At 43.2% G+C, this 26,866-nt stretch overlaps 2 pseudogenes across 1 annotated transcript in view; one reads left to right on the top strand and one right to left on the bottom strand.

Annotated features, from left to right (window-relative positions):
• Nucleotides 1-372: 372 nt before the first annotated feature.
• LOC706786 (small ribosomal subunit protein eS10 pseudogene) lies at nt 373-909 on the bottom strand (annotated as a pseudogene).
• An 18,076-nt stretch (nt 910-18,985) lies between these two features.
• Nucleotides 18,986-26,866, top strand: part of LOC144336427 (laminin subunit alpha-3-like) — a 90,272-nt pseudogene continuing 82,391 nt past the window's right edge. The window contains exon 1 of the transcript XR_013408227.1: nt 18,986-19,898. The product of XR_013408227.1 is annotated as a laminin subunit alpha-3-like (transcript). The remainder of the gene's footprint in view (nt 19,899-26,866) is intronic.

The following is a 26,866-nucleotide window of genomic DNA, read 5'->3' as shown; positions in this document are numbered from 1 at the left end:
GGCCTTGCAACACCCTGGGGCCCTGGCAAGGTCAAAAAGTGGGGAGCAGTGAGCTATGTCCAGTGCAGGAGGCCAGCTGGTGGAAGCAGAAATGCAATCTCTAAGGACTGATGCAAAGAATGCTTCCAGGTTCTGAGAAATTGGCATCCCAGGCAGGCTCCTGGACAGAAATTCAGACACAATGGGTCAAGACCTGTGTCCAGAACTGCACATAAAGGCAATCAGTAGGTTTAATTGGAGGTGTACTATGTATTAGCATTGCATTTGGCCCTTTTAATTCTTATTTCCTTCAGTATTCACAAATCTTTTTTTTTTTTTAATTTTTTTTTTTTGGCTGTAAATTTATTCAATGCAAAATAATCCTCTCCAGTTTTACTGAGGAGGCTGACCACATCCACGACCAAATCTGCCCCTAAACTGAAATTCAGTTGCTGACCCAGCCCCCAGCCTCGGCTTTCTTGTCGGCAATCAGGGGGCACAGCACTCTGTCTGTAGGTAACTCTGTTGGCTTCCCCTCTTGGGAGTCTTGCAAGTTGCTCACTCTCCAGGCTTTTAGGCTGAGACCTGCCAGTCTTTGGACAGCTGTGGCAAAGGGTGGCAGGAACAATCTCCAGAGGGAGATGAAGGTAATCACAAAGATACTGGATACCCTCATTGGTAAGTTACCAATAGAAATGTCTCCAGGCAAACTGTTCTTTCACATAGCCTTCGGACCTGAGAGACTGCATGGCCTTCATGACATGAAGGTTGGGCACATTTTTGTCTGCCAGCTCTGGGTGCTTAGGCGTCTGGACATCCTTCTTGGTCACCATGACTCCCTCCTTAAAAAGGAGTTCATAAATGGCAATCTGGTTCTTCTTAAACATCAACATCTCGGCGGCTGTAGGGTCTGGGGCCGGGGCTGGAAAGAATATTTACAAATCTTATGCCATGGGTAAAATTTTTCACATGAAGGAACTGAGACTTGACTGGGCGCGGTAGCTTGAAAGGACACAAAGATAGATGTGTACCCGCCCCCCACCCGCTACACCCTTGTTCTGCTCTCTAATCTTTGCACATACCAGAGATTTCGTAAGTTCTGTGAGTACCTGGTTTTCTGCACGTACCAGAGATTTTGTTTTGCACAAACCAGAGATTTTGTAAGTTCTGAGGCAAGGTCACAAGACGTGTTTAAGTAAGATAAACTCTTGCTGCCATAAACCTGCTCTCCCGCCTCAAAGTTTGAACCAAAATATCAGAAATGGCGGGAACCAATCATAGTTAGCCAAATCGCCTTGTTCAAACACTAGCCAATCATATATCTGATTTGTATAATAACTCTATGCCCACTTTTCTTAGACTATATAACACTGCTCGGAGCTCAGTGGGGGAGCTCTCCTGCCCGTCTCGTTTCACGAGCGAGGGAGAGTTCCAGGTTCGAACCTGTAATAAAGATCCTTGCTGCTTAGCTTTGACTCTGGACTCTGGTGGTCTTCTTCGGGGAATAAACGGTCTGGGCATAACAGCTCACGCCTGTAATCCCACCACTTTGGGAGGCAGAGGTGGGCGGATCACGAGGTCGGGAGACTGAGACCATCCTGGCCAACATGGTGAAACCCCATCTCTGTGGGGAAAAGAAAGATTAGACTGTTACCATGTCTATATAGAAAGAAGAAGACATAAGAGACTCCATTTTGTTCTGCATTTGAGATGCTGTTAATCTGTGACCCTACCCCCAACCTTGTCCTTGCAAGAGACGTGTGCTGTGGTGACTCAAGGTTTAACGGATTTGGGGCTGTGCAGGGTGTGCTTTGTTAAACAAGTGCCTGAAGGCGTATGCTTGTGAAAAGTCATCACCATTCTCTTAATCTCAAGTACCCAGGGACACTTATACTGCCAAAGGTCGCAAGGACCTCTGCCTAGGAAAGCTAGGTATTGTCCAAGGTTTCTCCCCATGTGATAGTCTGAAATATGGCCTCGTGGGAAGGGAAAGACCTGATCGTCCCCCAGCCTGACACCCGTGAAGGGTCTCTGCTGAGGACTAGTATAAGAGGAAAGAAGGCCTCTTGGCAGTTGAGATAGAGAAAAACATCTGTCTCCTGCCCGTCCCTGGGCAATGGAACATCTTGGTGTAAAACCCGATTGTATGTTCTGTTTACTGATAAAGGAGAAAACCGCCTTAGGGCTGAAAGTGGGACTTGCTAGCTCAATGCTGCTCTTTATGCACTAAAAAGGTTTGTGGAGGTGTTTACATATGCATATCAAGGCACAGCACTTTTCCTTAAACTTATGTCACAGAGATCTGTATTCATATGTCTTACTGCTGACGTTCTCCCTATGATGATCCTATTATCCTGCCACTTCCCTTTTTCTAAGATGGTAAAGATAATGATCAATAAATACTGAGGGAACTCAGAGACCCGTGCCGGCCGTGGGTCCTCTGTATTGTGAGCGCCGGACCCCTGGGCCCACTTTTTCTCTCTCTATACTTTGTCTCTGTGTCTCATTTCTTTTCTCAAGTCTCTCGTTCCACCTAACGAGAAATGCCCACAGGTGTGGAGGGGCAGGCCACTCCTTCATATCTCTACTAAAAAAAATACAAAAAATTAGCTGGATGTGGTGGCGCGCACCTCTAGTCCCAGCTATGGAGGCTGAGGCAGGAGAATTGCTTGAACCCCGGGGGCAGAGGTTGCAGTGAGCTGAGATCACACCACTGCACTCCAGCCTGCAAGACAGAGTGAGACTCCATCTCAAAAAAAAAAAAAAAAAAAAAAAAAAAGAAAAGAAAAAGAAAAAGAAACTGAGGCTTAAAAAATTGTCAAATAAAGATGTAATATATTTAATGTGTTTTATGTGATGATTTGATATGCGTATACAGTGTGTAGTGATTACTATAGTCAAATTAATCCATGCATCCATCACCATCCATGCTGTACATGAGATCCCCAGAACTTGTTCCCGTGGTAGCTGAAACTTTGCAGCCTTTGATCAACATCTCTCCATTTCCTGCACCCCCTGGTCCCTGGCAACCACCATTCTACTCTCGTGGTAGGTCCAGCCCTGCAGCAGACACTTTCACATACATAATGTCATTTAACCTTCACAATATCTTTATCATCATTTTTTATTTCGGGTGAGGGATTGGAAGCATAGAGAGACTGAGTGACTTGCCTCAACTCACACAGGAAGGAAGCAATAACCCAATTAATGGGACGGGGACACGTGTCAGAGCAAACCAGCACCAAGAGTGCCCTGAAGTTGATGTTCCATGGGAGAGGAAGAGACCTAAGCATTAAGGATGTAATACTTGCTATATGCATTTAGTCCTCCTTAGCCTAAAACCTGAGTTAGTGATGATCTCGTAAGACGGAGAGAAATTTTGAAGATACACAACTTCAAGGAGTGTGGCTTACGTACTAAGTGCTGGGAGTGGCTTTCACCTGAAATAACCCAAAGATGCATTTGTTCTTCATAATGCATGAGTCACGGATTTAGCCCATACATTGAGTTCATATTATTAAAACAACCACCTTACACCCATGTCTCCGTGCAGAGGCAGCTAAATCAGTAGGTGCTATTGTGGAGTAAGTGAAATGAATTTTAACTTTAGCATATGTGTCATTTATTTTGAGTTGTCTAAACTTGGGTACAATTACTCATACTGAGCCAAGAGAATGAAGCAGGTTATTTCATGCCCTTTTAAAAAAGGTTGTAAAACTCTGATTTTTTTTTTGTTTTTTTTTTTTTTGAGACAGGGTCTTGTTCTATCATCCAGGCTGGGGTGCACTAATGAGATCATGGCTCACTCCAGCCTTGACTTCCCAGGCTCAACCGATCCTCTTGCTTCAGCCTTCCTATTGGCTGCGAATATAGGCGCAAGCCATCACCCCTGGCTAATTTTTGTACTTTTTGTAGAGATAGGGTCTAGTCATGTTGCCCAGGCTTGTTTCAAACTCCTGGGCTCAAGTGATCCTCTCATCTTAGGCTCCCTAAGTGCTGGAATTATAAGTGTAAGCCATCGCACCTGGCCCATTTCTGATATTTTGTATTTCTTATATGTACAGTTGAATGAATAGTAAAGATTTAACATAGTATTAGAGCATCATAAGGTTAGAAACTATCAAGTAATAATAATCAACAAATGATTAAAACATTTTTTTTTCTTGGAGACAGAGTATCTCTCTGTTGCCCAGGCTGGAGTACAGTGGCACAATCTTGGCTCACTGCAACTTCTGCCTCCTGGGTTCCAGCGATTCTCCCGCCTCAGCTTCCCAAGTAGCTGGGATTACAGGCGCCTGCCACCATGCCTGGCTAATTTTTGTATTTTTAGTAGAGATGGGGTTTCACTATGTTGGCCAAGCTTGTCTCAAACTCCTGACCTCAAGTGATCCTCCTGCCTCGGCCTCTGAATGCAGTCAAAGTGAATTGACCAATATTTTATAATACGCAATACAACTGGGTTATGAGAAAGATGATCACATAGTTGGATGTCATGGCCATATGAAAATACTAAAAAAGTTTATAAACACTTTCAGTTTTTGTGCTTTTCTCATTGCAGCAACAAACAGTTCATCTACTGGCACTGATTGAGAGATCATACTTTATTTTAAATAGGCAGGACCACTCTGAAACCATCTCAACAGCTGAAAAACTAACTTTTGTGGCTTTTTTTCCTTTTTAAATTCTTTTTGCGTATCAATGTTAGTGAACTTTTCACTACCCGATGAGAGGATTAAAGAAACTTCTTCATTCAAGGTAAACCACACTTTTTCCAATTTAGACATAAGGGAGAAATTATTTCTTCTAAGATCAACTTATAGAAGGTACATAAAGAAGGAAAAGAGAAAATATAAAATATAACCCATAGCCAAGGGGAAAAAATGAGGTCAATGCTATGCTTAAAAGGAAGATTCATCCTGGTGCTACTTAAAGAAAAAAAAATTGTAAAAATAAAAAAAAAGTAAGATTCATAAATGGTCAAAACCCATTTTCAGAGAAAACTATGAACTATGACTCTCATAAGATAGCTACAAAGTATTTGACTTGTAGAATTCTCATAGATGCAGACTGAAGACATCTATTTTTGTAGAATTGTTCTTTCTGGCACTATTCTTGATGCTTTGGCAAAAAGCATATTCACACAAAGTTTTTTTAAACTTGGGATGAAGTTAATGGAACATTTTGGCAAATGCAAAAAACAGGACATGAGACTCAAGAGATCAAATTTTACTTTTCCCTAGATACTTACTAAGGAGCAAAAGCCAAAAAATAAGAAAAAAAAAAAAAAGAATTAGAGACAAACTTAATTTTGTCTTTTTGAAGACACTAACTACATAGAAAAAAAAAGTCGGATTCTAAAAGCTCAATTTCCCAGAAATGTCTGGAAGTAAACTATTCCTTAGTCAAATCGGAAATAATATTTTGTATGTCACTTACGATGCATTAAAGCATTTAAAAATGGAACCTACACATAGGTGACATTAATCAGCTCATGTTGGTGATTAGGAAGAAGAGGCAAGACTTTTTTCTTTTTTGAGACAGAGTCTCACTCCGTCGCCCAGGCTGGAGTGCAGTGGAGTGATCATAGCTCACTGTAGCCTTGACCTCTTGGGCTCAAGCAATCAAGATTCTGAGTGTTTTGGTTGTCTATTGTGGCATAATAGACCACCTTCAAAACCAGTGGCTTAACACAATAACTATTCATTTGCTCATGACTCAGCAATCTAGGCAGCTGGGCAGCTCTGCTGGTCTTGCCTGTCATGCAGGTACCATCATCTGAGGGCTTGAATGGGACTGTAACATCCAAGACGGCTTTACTCTGCCATGTCTTGTGTGGTCTCACATACTCCATACATACCTTTCTACATACCTTTTTTCCTCTAGCAGTAGTTGGACTTCCTCACAGCATGGAATCTGAGTTCCAAAAGGGAGGTTTTTTTTTTTTTTTTTTTTTTTTTTAGACAGAGTTTCGCTCTTGTTGCCCAGGCTGGAGTGCAGTGGCGCAATCTCGGCTCACTGCAACCTCCGCCTCCTGGATTCAAGCGATTCTCCTGCCTCAGCTTCCCGAGTAGCTGAGATTACAGCCTCCCGCCATCATGCCTGGCTAACAAAAGGGAGGTTTCTAAGAGGACTAGAGCTTTTCAAACCTCTGCTTGCATCATGCTAGCTAACAACCCATTTGCCAAAGCAAGTCATATGACCAAGACCTGCCTCGGTGTGAGAAGGAACAACACGAGGGTATGAACTCTACGGGGCATTGTTCATTGGGGGCAAACAATGTTAACAGTCTATCACACTAATAGGGAAATGTTGAAGGTTATACAAATGCAACTTCGGTTTTTCTGAATAAGGCAGAATCAGATTACCTAGAAAACTATTTGATGTTTCAGAGTTGTGTAAAACAGCACCAGTCTTTGGGAATGTTCTTAATTGTTTGTGGGGCTATACAAACTCACAGATTAGACCAGTCAAGCCAATTGATCAACCTATCCATATTGACTAAGCACCGAGTGAGTAATTATCACTATGCAAAGTAGTGTGGAAGATGCATTTTTCTTGCATGCAGGGTACCTACAATGGAGGTGGAGAATATAAATAGTAAAATTAATGTTGGAAATACTGTAAGACAGAATACAACAAAGTGCTAAATTATATCGTATAGAATGTAAAGTAGTAAAGAATTTCAGACTTCTAGTCATGACCTATTCTGATGAGGCCTTCAACACATGGAGACGTGGTCTAAGAGATGTAATAAGGCATTAATAATCCAAATCTGAGCATATACACTTGACTACAGCAACCATCTGGCTCTTCTGGTCCTTCTCTCAGGGACAGAAGACAACGGCCTCATGAACACAGAGACCAAGGGAAATCAGCGGCTTAAAGAAAGGTGATTAGACTTTCTCAAGCCTGATCCTTGTTCTTGGAGAAGACAGGGCTCTTGTAACTCAATTTTTCAGTATCTCCCTGGTCTTCCTTGTCTTTTGTAACCAACAATGTGGCCATGGGCAACAATCAACTGCACTGGGAGAGGATGACAGCTGAAGGGTTGTGCAGAATGGGAGGAGAAGTAATGGCATTTGGAGCAGCAAATCCTCCCAGATGTGAGGTACTGAAGACCAGGGAAGAAAGAACACCGCCTCTTTTCTAGGCTACGCCGCTTCTTTCATACCATAAATATTTAAGTAGCTACTTGTGTGCTAGACATTCTGCTATATCACAAGGCTACAAAATAAATGAAACATGGTGCCTGCCCCAAAGAGTTCATGGTCTAGTAAGTGGGCAGATAAAGGCACTACCAGGGAGGCCTGAATAATATGTTATGTGATCACAATGGCAGGAGTGGCCAACTCTGAGAATGAGGGGAGAGTCTGGGGCAGGGCCAGGGAGAGCCTACTGTATTAGTCAGGGTTCTCCAGAGAAACAGAAGTGTGTGTGTGTGTATGTGTGTGCATGTATGTGTGTGTGTGCGCATGTATGTGTGTGTGTGTATATACGTATATATATATACACTCTTCTTTATAAAAATAATAAACCTATCTATCTAAATCCACATATATGGATTTATTATAGTAATTGGCTCATGTATTATGGAGATCAGAAAGTCCCTCAATATGCCACCTTCAAGCTGGAGAACCAGGGAAGCTAATGTGTGATTCAGTCCAAGAACAAATTTCTGAGAACCAGGGGAGCCAACTGTGTAACTCTCTTCAAGACCAAAAGCCTGAAAATGGGGTGCGGGTGAGGAGTCACTAGTGTAAATCCTGGAGTCTGAAGGTTGCAGAACCAGGAGCTCTGATGTCTGAAGGTAGAAGAGAATGGATGACCCTGCTCAAGAAGAGACAGCACGGTCACCTTTCTTTTGCATTTCTGTTCTATCTGGGCCCTCAATGTATTGGATGGTGCCTGCTCACATGCGTGAGGGCAGATCTTCTTTACTCAGTCTACTGTTTTAAATGTGAACCTCTTCCAGAACCATCCTCACAGGCACACCCAGAAATAAGGCTTTACCAGCTGTCTGGGCATCCCTTAGCCCAGTCAAGCTGACATGTAAAATTCACCATCATATCTGCCAAATGAGGCAATGCCCGAAGTGAATTTGGGAGAATGGTTTGGGGTGATACAAGTGGCCAAAATGGAGAAGGGCAACCCTAGCAGAGGCATGGCCATGTGCAAAGTCATGATGACACATTGTGGGATGGTGAATAGTTTGGTAAAACTGGAAAATAGGGTACAATGCAGGCAGGTGAAGGATATAGGGCAGAAGAAGGCTAAAGTCAACATATGAACCCTTCTACTAAAACGACTTTATTCTAGGTGGAAGAAACATTAAATGGTGTTAAGCACAGGAGAGATATGATCAAATTTACATTATAGAAATGCACTGTTCCATAGAACTTTCAGCAATGATAAAATGTTCTGTAATCTTTTCTATTGAACATGATAACCAATAAACACATGAGGCTGCTGAGCGCTTGAGATGTGGCCAGTGTGACAGAGGAACGGAATTTTTAAATTTTTAAATTTAAATGTAGATATCCAGATGTGGCTCTTGGCTGTCATATTGGACAGGTTGACTCTAGAAAAATCCCTCTGGCAGCCATATGGAAAATGGATCGGATGAGGACAAGACTGGAAGAAGATAGAAGACTTGGTAACAATTCAGGTGAGAATTAGTATCAGATTAAAGCTGAAGCCATGAGAATGGAGTTGAGAAGACTGACTTGAGAACTACTTAGGAAATGAAAGGGACAGAATTTGATATCTCATTTGACACGAGGAGGCAGCCCTGATCATGAGAAGAAGAGTGGTATCAGGGGTAGGGACAAAGAGGTACACTGAGGAGGATGAGGAGGCCAAATCTATAGGCTGCAAAAGCCAAGCAGTCGAACTTGGATTGACACGGTAGGCTGGAGGAGGAGGTGGTAACACATACATCTTCGTCTGGCATATCACGCTGCTCTTTCTTTAATGCGCAGGACGGATTGTAAGGAAGAGACAATGGAGGCAGAGAAAGCAGTAGGGAAGCTATAGAGATAATTCTGGCATGGTTGAGTGTGGTCCGGACTAAGGTCAGACTAAGCAGGAGGGTAGATACCTGGGTGAATTCAGGCTAATAGTGAACAATGTCATTTGAGCATAAACGATTATGGAAAGAGAACAGTCAATGAGAAATCCATGTTTCTAATCTGATAGGTGAAAGGGAAAGGAAAAGTGAATTAATAATTGTTAAGAGCCTGTGAATTAGGCACTGTGCTCGATACTTTCACAAAAGTGTCATCTTTGGGATACTGGACAAATTGGTGGTGTCACTGATGGAAATGGATGGGCCCAAAAGGGAGCATAGTTAGGAAGTTCCACTGAATATATTTTTTGCATTTTATTTATTTATTTTTTTCATTGAAAGATACTCAGATATTTTCTGTATTTTAAATTAAATCAAATTTTTTGAGAGACAGGGTTTTATTATGTTGCCCAGGTTGGTCTCGAACTCCTGGGCTCAAGCGATCCCTTCAGCCTACTCCCTGCTTCCCGGAGTGCTAGGATTATAGGCATGAACCAGCGTGTCCAGTCCTGGTCTCTCTCTCTCTTTTTCTTTTTTTTTAGACGGAGTTTTGTTCTTGCCACCCAGGCTGGAGTGCAACCTCTGTCTACCGGATTCAAGCTAGTCTCCTGCCTCAGCCTCCCGAATAGCTGGCATTACAGGTGCATGGTACCTTGCCCAGTTAATTTTTACATTTTTAGTAGAGACGGGGTTTCACCATGTTGGTCAGGCTGGTCTCGAACTCCTGACCTCAGGTGGTCTGCCCGCCTCAGCCTCCCAGAATGCTGGGATTACAGGTGTGAGCCACTGCAGCTGTCCAGCCCTGATGACTTTTCGTTGACTCAAAACTTAGTCATATGACTAAGTTACTTAGATGCCATAACTACTTAGATGCAGGTAGTACTGGGAAACGTAGTCTCAGAGCAGGCAGCCACCTCTCAGGAACTCTGTACTGCACCAATCCTTGCTGGGTATACCGTTGACTCTGTCCCATTCCCATGTACTCCACCTCTTCAGGGCCACACATGTAGCATATTCATATTTTCCAGTTGTTTTACATGCTGGGAGCAACCATGCCCTGGCTATCTAAACTGCTACCCTCAAAATCTTCTGAAATATACTTCTAGAAAAAACACATTGAATGAGATAAAGAAATAAATAACAAGCCCCATAGACTAATTAGGTCATCAATAAATCAAGAGTAAAAATGTAGAGAAATGGGGAAGTTGGATCTACATTGCCGTCTTAAGAAGTGCGTGTTGAAGGAAGCACCTCCATTTGTTCTTTGAACTGCTCAGCATGATATGGGCTGTTACAGAGCAAGAAATGGTGAGAGATTTCAGTTGTATGGTCTACAAAATTGTCTATTAGCCCAATATTCTAGGGCTTAAGTGAAATTAATTCAATCTGAATTCTGACAGATATTTACCAACCTGCTGCGTTGTATAAAGTGTTTCTATGGAAATCTTAAAGGAGGAAAAGAAAAAGAAAAAATCCCTGGGTCAGCCCCTGTCCTCAAAGAGTCTAGAGCTTTTATTGTTAAATAGACCTTTATTGAGCCCGTTTTTGTCAAATTCTTACAAAATGCATGTCTCTGAAGTGATGTATTTTGGACATAGAAACAACATGCTGTGTAGCAGGGTGTGGTGGCTGATACCTGTAATCCCAGCACTTTGGGAGGCCAAGGAAGGAGGATTGCTTAAAGCCAGGAGTTCAAGACAAGCTCTGGCAACATAGCAAGACCCTGTCTCTAAAAAAAAATAATAATAATAATAAAAATAAAATAAATAAATAAAATAAAATATTAGCTGGATGTGGTGGTGCATACCTTTAGTCCCAGTTACTTGGGAGGATTGCTTGAGCCCAGGAGTTTGAGGCTGCAGTGGGCCATGATCACACTCCTGTACTCTATCTAGCCTGGACAACACAGCAAGACTCTGTCAGAGAGAAAGAAAGAAATAAAGAAAGAGAGAAAAAGAAAGAAAGAAAGAGAAGGAAAGAGAGAGAGGGATGGAGGGAGAGAGAGAGAAAGAAAGAGAGAAAGAAGGAAAGAAAGGAGAATGTGAGAGAAAGAAAGAAGGAACAAAAGAAGAAAGAAGGAAAGAAAGAGCGAGAGAAAGAAAGAAAGAAAGAGAAAGAGAGAGGGAGGGAGGGAGAGAGAGAGAAAGAAAGGAGAATGTGAGAGAAAGAAAGAAAGAGCAAAAGAAGAAAGAAGGAAAGAAAAGAGAGAGAAAGGAAGAAAGAAAGAAAGAAAGAAAGAAAGAAAGAAAGAAAGAAAGAAAGAGAGACAGACAGGCAATGTAGTGTGGTTGAGCACTAGGTGTTGACATATTTTTACCCTGCTGGCAGTGCTACCTCCTGTGGACTCGAATTCTTAAACTTAGGGCAACTAAAGAGGGGAAAATGTGCAAATAATGCAAAAAGATATTTTACAGACTGATTTCTAATTTTCACTCAAAAGTCTCTGCCAGATTTTGAGTCAGAGTTCATGTCAAGAGAGTGAAGTCTCTATTCCTTAAATCTCCACTAAGGCTGAAGCAAGATGATTTAATTACTCACTACTTTATTTTTGCTCATTTGCAAAATGAGAATAATGGCTTTCAACCACTTACCTTGCAGGGTAGCTCTGGGCTGACAGAAAAAAAAGGCATTGCAAAGACAAGGTACTATTACATAGGTGTAGGCTTTCCTTAGTAGTAACAGACACCTGAGGTGGGGGAAAAAAATCCTCCTTAATAACAAATGTATAAAATAATTTGCTCTGCCCAGCTGTGTATTTCACAGAAAGGCCAAATAGGACTGTGTGAAACAAGAGCTGGTGAGAAAATTCATGCAATTAGAATGTGAATTTTCGAAGCTGTTTAATTTAACAGCTATAAAATAAAAATAGAAATGGTGTCTTGCTATGTTGGCCAGGTTGGTGTTGAATTCCTGGCCTCAAGCAATCCTCCCATTTTGGCCTCCCACAGTGCTAGGATTACAGGTGTGAACCACCTGACCCAGCCTGGAATGTGAATTCTTCATAGGGGGTTTGGCAGAGTTAACTACCAGGGAGTGCCCTAACAGGAGGTACCATTGTCAAGGTTCTGATGAAAGCTGGAATCTGCTTGCAGTGAGCAAAAACACTTGGTATAATCAGGCTGAGAATTCTACTCTGGTATGGTTAACACTGGGGTTTCTGAGCTCAGAAGATAAACCAGACAGAGGCCATGGGCCAAGCGAGTCTCCCTCCTTTACAAGAAGTCCTTAGATCAGGGGACCTGGAACAGGGAGGTCCACACTTTAAAGAGAGGTGGAGATGTGCTCTAATCCCAGGCAGGCACATAGCCAGGTTCTGGACACCATCTCATGGTAATGAGGGCTGAGCAAGTGAACAAGTCCTTAACCTTGACTGTCTTGTCTAGAAACAAAAGTGGATGATCTTAGATTTGCGTTTCCTGATGCCCAGGGGTCTAGGGGTAATTCTCAGTTTTCAAAATGATTAATAGAAACCTTGCCTTTATTTAGAATCTGACAACATAGGCTAAAGCAAGCACACTATCTTCACTCTGAACTGAATGATTTCAGCTCTGTGTAGTCATGCTAATTGTTTCATGTTAACCAAAAGCCTACATTTCCACAATGACGTAGGTATTTAATAACATAGAAAAATGCTTGTTAAGAAATACCCTTGGTGAAATTTTCTCTTTTTTTTTGGAGACGGACTCTCACTCTGTCACCCAGGCTGGAGTACAGTGGCGCGATCTAGGTTCACTGCAACCTATGCCTCCTGGGTTCAGAATTGCTGAGGCAGCATTTCTCCTGCCTCAGCCTCCCAAGTTGCTGGGACAACAGGTGCACGCCGCCACACCCAGCTAATTTTTTGTATTTTTAGTAGATACAGGGTTTCACTGTGTTGCCCAGGCTGATCTCGAACTCCTGAGCTCAGGCAACCCACCCTCCTCGGTCTCCCAAAGTGCTGGGATTACAGGCATGAGCCACTGTAGAAAAGTAACCAAAAAATTTTTTTTTTTCTTGGATGGTAGAATTGCAGGGTTCCAAAAGATGCTTTCCATCTTAGGGTTTGCAATGATGCTAACAAACTGGGCGGCAGAACTTTACTCATCGTCTAGTTTCCTCTGGTTTTCGACGTACCTTGCTGGGTGTGTATCATTACAATAAGTAGAAATGCCTTTAGTCTTTTGGTTTTGTTTGTATTCTTTTGGTTGCTGTTGGTGATCCACACACTGCTATTGGCTTAGCATGATGTTATTGTTTTCTCTGTTAAATGATGATGACATAGGTTAATTTCTGCAACCTGATTGATTATTAAGTGAAACCAAGCCAGTAACAAGTCATAGTTTAACCATGCAATTTAAAAAAGAACAGTAATAATGAGCAGGACCCAGGGTTTCTGATCCCAGTTCATATTCCTAGGAGAACTTGAGAGGAGAGACGGGAAGAGCTGCCATATTGGGGAGCGAGTAGAAAAGGAGGAGAAAACCTATGTTTTGACTAAAAGGAAGAGTAGCCATGAGTATAATGTTAGGTCAATCACTGTATTAAAGGGACATTATTGCATTTGTTATGCCGTTGTAAGACACAATGAGTTTATCACCCATGCCTGTCTAGGTTCTTGGCTCTAAGGACATTCTTTTTAACAACGGCATGCATGGCAAGTTCCACTTCCATCTTAAGATTTGAAGGATGTAGCTCTGCATGAATCACTTCTGAAGTATTGGGATGTCAGCCAAACCCCAAATTCACTTGTGTGAGTTTGGATTTGTTTGCACCCAACAATGCATGTATGTCCCACCCTCCCTTTTAGGGTGAAGTAAACCTCTTGTGCTTGGGACATATCTGTAGCCTTTACACCACAGGTGGGCCTCACCCAGGTGTTTTCCTTTTGTCCACTCAGAGTTCCCCTAGAAGCACAACTGAGAATCAGATGTCTTGGGTCCAGCTGATTATTCCTGTTTTTCTTAAAAGATGGGCAAGTCATTTAATTTCTTTAAGCATTCTCTTTCTACATTAAAACATGACAGCCCCAGCCAGGTGCAGTGGCTCATGCCTGTAATCCCAGCACTTTAGGAGGCCAAGGCAGGTAGATCGTTTGAGTCCAAGAGTTTGAGATTGGCCTGGGTAGCGTGGCAAAACCGTGTCTCTACCAAAAATACAAAAAGTTATCTGGGTATGGTTGCGCACACCTGCAGTACCAGCTACTTGGAAGGCTGAGGCCAGAGGATCACTTGAGTCCGGGAGGTGGAGGTTGCAGGGAGCTGAGATTGCACCACTGCACTCCAGCCTGGACAATGCAGTGAGACCCTATCTCAAAAACAACAATAAAAACAAAAACGTGACAGCCCCATTTTGCCCTAAAAATATGTGTGCCTTATATTTGCTGCTTTAATGTCTCAAAGCACTTGCTCATAACATTCCTTCATTTAAACTTCGGAACAGCCTTCCTCCTCCCACCCACCAAAGTGTCCTCATTCTCATTACTCATCTTTATATCTCTGGTATCCAGGCCTGTGGAGCGTAGTTGTTTCCTGGATGTTTGTTTTAGACATATAATCTTTAGAGAGATGACTCTACTAGCAAATATTAACTTTAGATATGTAGCTTTTATTTGATCATCTTTATAGCTGTTCTCAGTGGGCAAATACACTTATTGTACTTTGACATCACAAAGTTATTTTTAAACTGCAATAACAACATAAAGTCATTGATATCACTTATCCTCTGACTAGGGAATGTAATAAAACACATTACAGAGAAATATTGTCATTGTATATAGTACAATAAATTTGTATGTCGTGCTGTTAAGTGTTGCCATTTATAGCAAAATATGAAGCCCTGTAAGGACAAAGCCTTGATTTGAATCCAGGGATGGTCATAGCTGCTGCCAAGGTTTCTGATAGCATCACAACATCTCAGCAAAAGGACTTGGCAGTGTGGAAGAGTTACTGGCCAGGGCAGAAAACAGCTTTTTAAATTTAGACTTTGCTTTCACTTTCACATGTTAATAAAGTAGTTTTAGAATCTTAGCCATTTGTTGAATGCTTTCCTTCAAATAATCTTGTCTGAGAGGACTTTAAAAAGTATATAAAATCTTTCTCACTTTTTTTTTTTTTGAGTCGGAGTCTCACTCTGTCACCCAGGCTGGAGTGCAGTGGCGCGATCTCGGCTCACTGCAAGCTCCGCCTCCTGGGTTCACGCCATTCTCCTGTGTCAGCCTCCCGAGTAGCTGGGACTACAGGCGCCCGCCACCATGCCCGGCTAATTTTTTGTATTTTTAGTAGAGATGGGGTTTCACCGTGTTAGCCAGGATGGTCTCGATCTCCTGACCTCATGATCCTCCCGCCTCAGCCTCCCAAAGCACTGGGATTACAGGCATGAGCGACCGCACCCAGCCCTTTCTCACTTTTTATCAATCTTCTTTAATCAATTTAGGTGGGACCATGTCACTTGGGGCAGGACTATTAGAGTCAGTGCTGGGTACTCATTCAGTTGATTTAATAGAATATTTTGAAGGTTTTTATTAGGACAAAAGTAATACAGTTTCATTCTTGGAGAAATTAAAAAATATAGGCAAGCAAAAAGAAGAAAATAAACAACAACAAAAAAAATCCCTTCTCTCCATCCTATCTATCCACTTAAATATACTATTGTAAAGCTTTCCAAAATTCTGGCCAGGCGCAGTGGCTCACGCCTGTAATCCCAGCACTTTGGGAGGCCAAGGAGGGTGGATTGCTTGGGCTCAGGAGTTTGAGACTGGCCTGGGCAACATGGCAAAATCCCATCTCTACAAAATAATAATAATAATAATAATAATAATAATAATAATGATGAAAATTACCCAGGCATGGTGGTGCATGCCTGTAGTCCCAGCTGCTCGGGAGGCTGAGGTGGGAGAATCACCTGAGCACCAGAGGTTGTTGTGAGCCATGATTGTGCCACTGCACTCCAGCCCGGGCAACAGAGTGATACCTTGTCTCAAAAAAAAATATTTGCCTGCTTTCACACACATGCGAACACACACACACACACTCTTATATACATTTCTTTTTTTTTTTGAGATGGAGTTTTGCTCTTGTCACCTAGGCTGGAGTGCAGTGGTGTGATCTCAGCTCACTGCAACCTCGGCCTCCTGGGTTCAAGCGATTCTCCTGCCTCAGCCTTCCCAGTAGCTGAGATTACAGTCACGTGCCACCATGTCCGGCTAATTTTTGTAGTTTTAGTAGAGACAGGGTTTCACCATGTTTGCCAGGCTGGTCTCGAACTCCTGACCTCTGGTGATCCACCCGCCTCGGCCTCCCAGAGTGTTGGGATTACAGGTGTGGGTCACCACGCCTGGCCACATTTCTTATGTTTAGTAGATATTTCAGTTCTGCAAAAATCCTTAATAACAGCTTTAAGATACAATTTACATACCATAAATTCATAAAGTGCACCATTCAGTGGTTTTCAGTATATTCACACAATTGGTGATGTGATAGTGGTGATGCATAACCATCACCACTATCTAATTCCAGAACATTTTTCTCCAAAAAGAAACCCCATGTCCAATAGCTGTCACTCCCCATACAATATGTGGTCTTTTTGGTCTGACTTCTTTCACCTACTATAATGTTTTCAAGGTTCATCCATGTTGTAAGCACGGATCAGAACTTCATTTCTTTTTATGTGTGATAGATATTCCATTGTATGGATATACCAAATTTTGTCTATCTGTTCATCAGTTGGTGAACATTGGGTTGTATTCATATTTTGATTATATGACTAATGCTGCTGTGAACATTTATGTACAAGTTTTTGTGTGGATCTATGTTTTTTGTTCTCTTGAGTATGTTCTTAGGATTGGAATTGCCAGATCACATGGTCATGTTATGTTTAAGTTTTTGAGGAATTGCCAAAGTGTTTGCACCATTTTACATTCCCATCAGTAATCTGTGAGGGTTCCAATTTCTCCACATCCTCACAAATACTTGTTATTATCTATCTTTTTGATTATAACTATCCCAGTCTGTGTGAGGTAGTATCTCATTGTGGTTTTGGTTTGCATTTTCCTGATGGCTAATGATGGTGAGCATCTTTCCATGGTCATGCTTATCGACATTTTTATATTTGCCCACTACTTTTTAAAAAATGGTTGAGTTGTAAGAGTTTATTCTGGATATGAATTTCTAATTAGAAATATGATTTGCAAATATTTTCTTCTATTTTGGAGATTGTCTTCTACTTTTTTTTTTTTTTTGAGATGGATTCTCACTCTGTCTCCCAGGTTGGAGTGCAGTGGCACAATGTCAACTCACTGCAACCTCTGCCTCCTGGGTTCAAGCGATTCTCCTGCCTCAGCCTCCCTAGTAGCTGGGATTTCAGGTGTACGCCACCATTCCCAGCTAATTTTTGTATTTTTAGTAGAACATTTTGCCATGTTGGCCAGGCTGGTCTTGAACTCCTGACCTCAGACGATCAACCCACCTCGGCCTCCCAAAGTGCTGGGATTACAGGCATAAGCCACTGTGCCTGGCCATCTTTCACTTTCTTGAGGGTGCCTTGGAAGCACAAAAGTTTTAAAATTTGATAAGTTTCAAATTACCTTTTTCTGGTTTTGTTTTGTTGTGTGTGTGTGTGTGTGTGTGTGTGTGTGTGTGTGTGTATGTGTGTGTTTTGAGACGGATTTTCGCTCTGTCGCCCCGGCTGGAGTACAGTGCCGTGATCTTGGCTCACTGCAACCTCCGCCTCTGGGTTCAAGCAATTCTCCTGCCTTGGCCGCCGGAGTAGCTGGGATTACAGGCATGTGCCACCATGCCCTGCTAAGTTTTGTATTTTTAGTAGAGATGGGGTTTCACTGTGTTCCGCAGGCTGGTCTTGAACTCCTGACCTCAGGTGATCCACCCACCTCGGCCTCCCAAAGTACTAGGATTACAGGCATGAGCCACTGTGCCCAGCCCAATTTATCTTTTTCCTTTGCTGCTTGCGCTTTTGATATCATAGCTAAGACAGCATTGCTAATCCAAAGTCATGAAGATTTACTCCTATGTTTTTCCCTTAGAATTTTATAGTTTTATCTTTATAGTTTTATAGTTTAGCTTTCTAAATGTAAAATTTAGAGATCTTAAATCCATTTTGAGTTAATTTTTGTATATAGTATGAGGTGGGGATCCTACTCAATTCTTTTGGGATATCCAGTTTTCCCAGCAGCATTTATTAAAAATATTATTCTTTTCCCATTGAATAGTCTTGGCACCCTGTTGAAAATCCAGCGATCATAAATGTAAGTTTTATTTCTGAGCCCTTGATTCTAGTCCATTGATCTATGTTTATCCTTATGCTGGTACTACACTATCTTGATACCTGTAGTTTTGTATTAAGTTTTAAAACTAGGAAGCGTGAGTCCACTGACTTCATTCTTTTTCAGAACTGTTTTGGCTTTTCTAGGTCTCTTGCATTTCCACATGAATTTTAGGATCAGCTTGTCAATTTCTGCAAAAAAAAAAAAAAAAAAAAAAAAGTTGGGATTTTTTGATCCCTATCAAAATCCATTGTGTTGAACTGTAGGTTGCTTTAGGAAATATTGCCATCTTCACAATATTGTCTCCTAATCCGTGAACATGGGATACTTTTCCACTTATTTAGGTCTTTTAACATTTCTTTCAAAGAGGTTTTGCAATTTTTATTGTACAAATATTGCATTCCTCTAATAACTTAGAGGGCCTAAGTGGGTTCTGTTTTAGTAGGATGTTCTCCATATAAGACCAAACATCAGTCTGGGGAGGCAGGGGTGGGGGGGTCTCCTCTGTTCTGTGGTCAGCACGGCAGGTGGCGTACCTCACTCAATCTCTCTTAGCTTATCTGTAAAATTTAGCAGATTAGCCATCTAAAGGATTTCCTCTAAGGTTTGTTTCCAGGTTGGCAAATTACAACTTGCATTATTGGCTGTCTTTTAAATATGTACGTTCCACCACTCCCTGGCTCAGCCTGTGGCTGCAGTGCCACAGGGATCCTAGGTGCACAGTGTTGAGGAGTTGATGGATCAACTCTTGGCTGGGAAGTCGAAATGTCTTTGATGTGAGTTCTGTAGGTAGTGGCAGTTTCCTCTGCTCTCAACCAAATTCGTTTGCAAGCCTCCTTTACTCCTAAGTCACAGGTGGCTTTTCTGGCTTTGACCTGAGCGGTGAGTATCCGGCGAGGAGAACGACCTAATTAATTTCTGTCCTGGCGCCTGGGGGGTTCGAAGATCCCAGGCTCCCGCTCCGGCCGCCTGGGTGGGAGCCCAGGAACGCCTCTCCCATTCCCCGCCCGCGAATTTTGCAGCGCGCCTCGCGCGGGAGAGACGCCGTCTGCTGGCCCGCGGCTGAGCGCTGTCAGTTCCTGATCCGGCGGGTGCCCGCTCCAGCCGCGGCAGGTTCCCGAGCTGAGCGGCTACCCCCACGCCACGGGCTTCCAGCGCGTGGAGCAAGGGGAGCGGCCCCGGCGCCGCCCATACGGCCGGCTGCACTAGTCCTGGCGCTGTAGGTCCGGGAGGCGCGGGCGGAGAGCGGCGGTGCCCCCGAGCCCCTCTGCGGAAGGCGCAGGCGGGAGGATCCTGCGCGGCGGGATGGCGGCGGCCGCGCGGCCTCGGGGTCGGGCACCGGGGCCAGTCCTGCCGCCGACGCCGCTGCTGCTGCTGGTGCTGCAGCTGCTGCCAGCCTGGGGGGCGACCGCTCGGGATCCCCGGGCCGCGGCCGGGCTCAGCCTTCACCCGCCTTACTTCAACCTGGCCGAGGCAGCGAGGATTTGGGCCACTGCCACCTGCGGGGAGAGGGGACCCAGCGAGAGGAGGCCCCGGCCCGAGCTCTACTGCAAGTTGGTCGGGGGCCCCACCGCCCCAGGCAGCGGCCACACCATCCAGGTGAGGGCCTCGGAGAGAGCCGGGGTGGGCGCGCCTTCTCCTTCCCGCGCCGGCCAGACACCCGGAGAAGGGAACGGGCCCCTTCCCCACGCGCGCTAGTGGTTCCGAGCGACCGGGGAGGGCAGCCCCTATCTCCGCACGCGAGGGCCCACAACCCAGGAGCGATCCCGTGGAGCACCGCCTCGGCACCACCCGCCCAAGGCCAGGAGGGGGAAGCACGCGAGGTGACCGGAGGCTGTGGTCAGGCTCGGGCAGGTGGAGGGAAAGTGTGAGGCTGCGCTCTAAGAGATGCAGGCGCCTCGGCCCTTCCCGCCTCCGTTATCCACGGAGCGTGCCGCCACGCTTGAGTCCCCGAGGGTTCAGGGGCGCCTCCTGCCCCACCTCCCGTACCTTATTCGGAGGAGCTGGTAGCAGTTACCTTCTGTGTTGTATTTTAAGAGAGAATTGTTAGGTTATAACAGCGGTATCACTCTGATGTTACTGAAAAGATTCACTTCACTACACTGCCTGAAGTGCCACCATCCACTGGGGGCGAATGAGACCTTAGGCGGACAAAGATAGAAATGGCTCTCAGAGATCCGAGCCTCACCGCGAACAGCTGGGGCAAACGACATTGAGGTGCAGGTTAAGCAGCATCTTGCAGTGCCTGGCCCTTACTCACAGGTCTCACTCTGTGGCCAGGCTGGAGTGCAGTGGTGCGATCACGGCTCCCTAGAGTCTCGAACTCCTGGGCTCAAGGGATCCTCCCGCCTCAGCCTTGGGCGTAACTGGGACTACAGGAGTGCAACTGCCTGGGTTTTTTTTTTTTTTTTTTTTTTTTTTTTTGAGACAGAGTCTCGCACTGTCACCAGGGCTGAAATGCAATGGTGCGATCTCGGCTCACTGCAATCTCCGGCTTGGCAAATATTTATTTATTTATTTATTTATTTATTTATTTATTTATTTATTTATTTTTTCTGTAGAGATAGAGTCTGGCTATTTGGCCCAAGCTGGTCTCAAACTCTTAGCCTCAAGCTGTCCTTCTGCCTTGACCTCCCAAAGGGTCAGCAGAATTTGAATCCAGTCCTGACTTCAAATCCTCGACACTAAGCCCAAATTGCCTCCTTCTTCTGCAAAATATTGTTGAGGATGTTGAGGAATAGGAAGTGTAGTGGGAAGAGGGAGTGATTTTGGAGCTTGGGTTCCAAAAAAGCAAGGCTGTCATTGGGTGACTAGATTAGTGCTTTAGAAACTCTTTTGACCATGTACTTCCATAAATGACAAGTTTTTGAACATGTCGTGCCATACGTGCTTATTTACTTATAAACTATATGCATGTATTAACATATTGATATGTGTTGCGCATATTTTAAAACATGCAAAAAGAGAAATCTAAAAGATACAATAACAATGATGAAAATACTTTTAATTTTAACAGTCCCAAATAATTTTGCTTTCTCTATTTTATGAGTGTGTGTTTATAAACACACAAATATGCAAATGTAATTGTGTGTATAATTATTTTTGAGAAATTTAGTTTAGCTCTTATAACAATTCAGTTTTTAATTTAATTTTAGTTTTGAGACAGGGTCTCAGTCTGTCACCCAGGGTGGAGTACAGTGGTGCTATCTTGGCTCACTGCAGCCTCCACCTCCTGGGCCCAGGTAATCCTCCTACCTCAGCCTCCCAAGTAACTGGGACTACAGGCACACACCACCACGTGTAGCTAATTTTTGTATCTTTTGTAGAGACAAGGTTTTGCCATGTTGGCCAGACTGGGTTACCTCAAAAAATACATAGATTCAAATGGAAGAACTGCATTGACCAATCACATAATTTACAGAGTTCAGTGCAAAGTGGAAATGTAGAACCCTCATTAAAAAATTATTTTAAATATGAAGATGGTGACAGCACAGCATTGAAGTAAGTGAGGGGCCCTTCAAAGTGTAGGGCCCCATGTGACTGTACAGGTCTTTGCTGTCTAAGCTCACTAAATCATGGTACCATAGCTCTAGCTCTACCCCATCCTTCAGTTAGCCTAAACATTTTTAGAAGTAGGAACTTGGCCAGTAATTGTTCACTTCCAAGTTGTATTCAGCACTTCCTAGTAGAAAGGTATTACATTTTGATTTTTTTTTTTTCTTTTTTTTTGAGGCAAAGTCTCTCTTGTGTCTCCCAGGTTGGAGTGCAGTGGCGCGGTCTCGGCTCACTGCAACCTCCGCCTCCTGGGTTCAAGCAATTTTCCTGCCTCAGCCTCCCAAGTAGCTGGGATTACAGGTGCCTGCCACCATGCCCGGCTAATTTTTATATTTTTAGTAGAGACAGGGTTTCACCATGTTGGCCAGGCTGGTCTCAAACTCCTGACCTCAGGTGATCCACCCGCCTTGGCCTCCCAAAGTGCTAGGATTACAGGCATGAGCCACAGCACTCAGCCCATTTTGATGTTTTAAACAATAGGTTCAAGACTCGTTGTAAATCTTTTGTTGGAAAATATTGTTAGAATTTTTTTTTTCCATGAGAAAAGACTTATTTCTGTCATTCTGATGCTTGTTTTCTATATGCCTTATATATTTTTTGGCTACTCTCAATTCTTCTATTATTGTCTTCTGGTTTAATTGATTTTTACCATTTTGATTCTCTCCTCATTTCCTTTTCTATACATATTTAAGTTTTTTTTAGTACTTATTCTAAGGATTACAATTAATATCCTAAATATATAACAATGTAGTTTGAATTGATACTAGCTTAACTTCGATAGCATCCCAAATTTTGCTTCTATATAACTCTGTCCTTTACGTTATTGTTGCAAATTACATCTTTATACATTGTTGTTCATTATTATAAATTTATAATTATTGTTATTATATATGCATTTGTCTTCTAAATAATATACCAAAAAACAGTTAAAAACCAAAGATATGGCGAGGCATGGTGGCTCACGCCTGTGATCCCAGCACTTTGGGAGGCCGAGTCGGGCGGATCGCCTGAGGTTGGGAGTTCAAGACCAGTTTGGCCAGCATGGTGAAACCCCGTTTCTGCTGAAAATACAAAAATTAACCGGGTGTGGTGCAGGCGCCTGTAATCCCAGCTACTCGGGAAGGTGAGGCAGGAGATTCGCTTGAACCCGGGAGGCAGAGGTTGCAGTGAGCTGAGATCGCGCCATTGCACTCCAGCCTGGGCAACAAAGCAAGACTCCATCTCAAAAACAAAACAAAACAACCCCAAAATACAATAATACTGGTTTTTATGTTTACATATGTAGTTACCTATACTGCTGTTCTTTCGTAGTATGGCTTTGCATTACTGTCTAGTGTCTTTTCATTTCATCTTGAATGACTCCTTTTAGCATTTCTTGTAGAGTAGATCTGCTAGCAGAATTCCCTCAGCTCTTGAGAGTGAGACTCTGTCTCAAGAAAAAAAAAAAAAAAAGAAATGTACAGTGCATTATATACTGAACATGTTTGGCATGCTAAACAATCCACTGGCTTACAGACTTCTATAGCCTTTTATATTACAGAAATAGTAACTTGTTTTAGTACTGTTTTAATAACTAGGTATTATTTGTTTAAAGATACTTTGTTATCAGCTCAAATAACATTTTGGGGGGAGATTTTAATTTTTAAGGTTAATTTAGTGGCAATAATACATTTTTCCAGATCATATATTTATTCCTGGTTGTAGTTTAGGCATTTATGAAACCTGTGTTAACCTCAGCATTCTGGAACCATTTGCCTAGTTAGGAAAAGATTTACTAAGTGGCGCCTGACTGGGCTAAGTCAATGGAGCTGCCTGTGGTTGTGCTGTATACGTGGATTCCTGGTCAAGTGGGTGAGTGGGGCCGCCTGGGCAGGGCTGCATCTGCTCACAGACAGGGAGTCTTTTTCTGCTTTGCAGTAAAGAACTGTTTGAATGAGGTAGTAGGGCACTGATTAGATCCCTCATGTCAACAGGGTGGAAACTGCCCTGAGGAAAGCCAGCTTCTTGAGTCCCATGTGTCCTGCCAGTTTCTCAGCGTCAAAAACATATTGTATTCCCTCAGTGGTTTTCCCATCCTAGAAGCTCAGAAAATACATGTGGAGTTAACACATGAATATTAACTGGAGAGAAATACGGGTTTAAAGTGATTATGCATATCTTAATTGTGAGAGGTGGGAAATAGAAGTGAGTTCTCTGTTACTTTCAAATTACACCATATATTGTGCATACTGTGTATAGGAGTGATACCAAATACAGGGGGCAGAACGGCAAGAAGGAGGAATGGTGTAGTAACGAGGGGCTCTGCTCCCCTGCTTAATGCAGTGTGTTGATTTAACGCACACAGACAGCACTTACTGATGCTTGGCACAGGTCTAAAGCGTATTACACATTGACTTCTTGATTGTCACAACGATTTATGAATGTATGAAGGAGGTACAATTAGCATGCTCCTTTTACAAATGAGGAAACTGAAGCACACAGAAGTTAAGTGATGTGTCCAAGATCACACAGCTGGTATGTGGTAAAGCCAGATTTAAACCCAGGTACTCTGGCTGCAGAATTCACGCTCTTACCTGCTATACTATGCTGTCACAGGCCTGCTGACTACTCCTTCCTCTGAGTTCCAGGTAAAGTTTGCATTGCCTTGCTAATTCCACTCATCACCTTGGAGCCATTCATTTTCAAGTCTGTCTCCTTATTAGGATCATGAGCTTCCTGAGGGTGGGGCCCTGTCTTCCTGTTCATGTCTGGACAGAGTATTGAGATTCCCTATAGAGAAGAATTCCTGTGCAAAGTATGCTGCACTGTTTCCTGGTGGAAGCTTGTCTTAGACACTCCATCAATGCTTTTTGAAGAAATATTCAAAAGGCACCACCACCATAGAATTTACTTATCAGAGCAACCCCCTGCTGGAATTGCTGTTTGATTTTAAAAGTAGCTGAATTTCAACAATCTGTCTTCTGGAAGACAGGGGTGGCCCTGCTGTGTCTGATGCAGTGACTGAGCCCAGTGCCTAGGACTGGACTCCCAGAAGCTGAAGCGGCAAGGAAGAATCCTTCCTCTACAAATTTTAGAGGCAGGGCAGTCTTGCTGACACCTTGATTTTGGTCTTGTAGCCTCCAGCATGGTGAGAGAGAAATTTCAGTTGTTCTAAGCCACCCAGTTTGTGCTACTTTGTATGGCAGCCTTAGAAACTAATGCAGTAACTAGCTTTCATCAGTTAACCAGCAGTTGTATTGACCGTTCAGTGCGTGCGTGTTATCCCTGTATGGGAGAGCAGCAGAGAGGCGACACTGCATGAGGCTCTGTGTGTAGTTCTAGGGTCTTGGTTTGTGAGACTTTGCAACCTGATAACTCAAAATGTGGCTCCTAAAAAGAATGAGAAGAGCTCTAGGCTGAACAAATATTTAGAGATCATGCACGTTAAGAGTCATCTTTAAGGCCAGGCCTGGTGGCTCACACCTATAATCCTAGCACTTTGGGAGACTGAGGCGGGTGGATCACTTGAGGTCAGGAGTTTAAAACCAGCCTGGCCAAATAAAACAAAAATTAGCTGGGCATGGTGGTGTGGGCCTGTAATCCCATCTACTTGGGAGGCTGAGGCAGGAGAATTGCTTGAACCTGGAGGTGGAGGCTGCAGTGAGCCAAGATCGCAGCACTGCACTCCAGCTTGGGTGACAGAGTGAGACTACATCTCAAAAAAAAAAAAAAAAAAGAAATATTTGCACTTCTTTATGGCAGTAAGCTGTGTTGTGTGTGTCTTATCCCTGATCCTTGCTTAATGCATGTGGGGTGGCCCAAGTTTGGGGGTGGTGTATACCTGTGAGCCTTGGATCCACTATTTGAACAGAACCCAGTGGTTGGATAATTCCTTCATTACTAGTGAGGGCTCAGAGGGCTGCTTCAGGGGAGGGAAGGGATGGAATTGTGAAATGAAAGCTCCTATTCCCTATGTCCTGTGATTGGCTTTGCAGAGACTAAATATTGCAAAACATTTGTGTGCATGAAACACATTGGTGGCAAAGATTCTATGCAAGATAGTTTGCCTGGTAATTTGATAAGAATGCAAACATTTCAGACTTTCAAATTTTCTTACATGTTTCCAGGCTGCTTTCCTATTTTATTGTGACGACTTATCACTTACTGTATCTTTAATGTGCCGTTGAATTCTAAATGTTTTTGATGAACTAGAAAAAGTAGCAGAATGTTCTGGGAGACTTCATTAGGAAAATCACTAAATAAGCTTGTTATAAACTTGTTGAGTTATCTTTCTTTCATTTATTTCATTATCTTCTAGGTAAACTTAGTAGACTTTTCTTTGAATAAAAATATAGCTGTTAAAGTAAAATTTTCTGACAGAAATGCTAAGAGCAGGTGAAATCCTTTTTTTTTTTTCCTTTTGAGACGGAGTTTTGCTCTGTGGCCCAGGTTGGTGTGCAGTGGTGCAATCTCGGCTCCCTGCAACCTCCACCTCCCAAGTTCAAGCAATTCTCCTGCCTCAGCCTCCCAAGTAGCTGTGACCACAGGTGTATGTGATCACGCCCAGCTAATTTTTGTATTTTTAGTAGAGATGAGTTTCACCATGTTGCCTAGGCTGGTTTTGAACTCCTGACCTCAAGCAATACACTGGCCTTAGCTTCCCAAAGTTCTGGCATTACAGGTGTGAGCCACCGCACCCTGATAGATGAAATCTTTATTCTTTCTCTCTGAGCAGGTGCTGGCTTAGGAGAGACTCTTTCAACCTTTCCTATACTTAATGTTACCTGAAGCATCCTCGTTTTCTTTGATCACTTGCCTTGGTTCTGAGGTGTGGTCTTTCTCTGGCCACTCCACATGTGACTGTCACCGCAGCTTAAGAAAATTGTAGCTCAAACAAGCCGCAGTAGAACTACCTGACTAAATATGAGGAAGAGGAGGCCAAGGGCCTTTAGAATCATTACAAAGATGTTTGTAAGCAGTGGTTCTCCATCTTCATGGGAGATTAAATAGGAAAGAGCATGTAATGTTGCAGC

This window comes from Macaca mulatta, chromosome 18, assembly GCF_049350105.2.
Source record: "Macaca mulatta isolate MMU2019108-1 chromosome 18, T2T-MMU8v2.0, whole genome shotgun sequence".
In the NCBI taxonomy this organism is placed as follows: Eukaryota; Metazoa; Chordata; class Mammalia; order Primates; family Cercopithecidae; genus Macaca; species Macaca mulatta.
The sequence above is the reverse complement of the archived record's forward strand: the minus strand, read 5'-3'. Positions and strand labels throughout refer to the sequence as shown.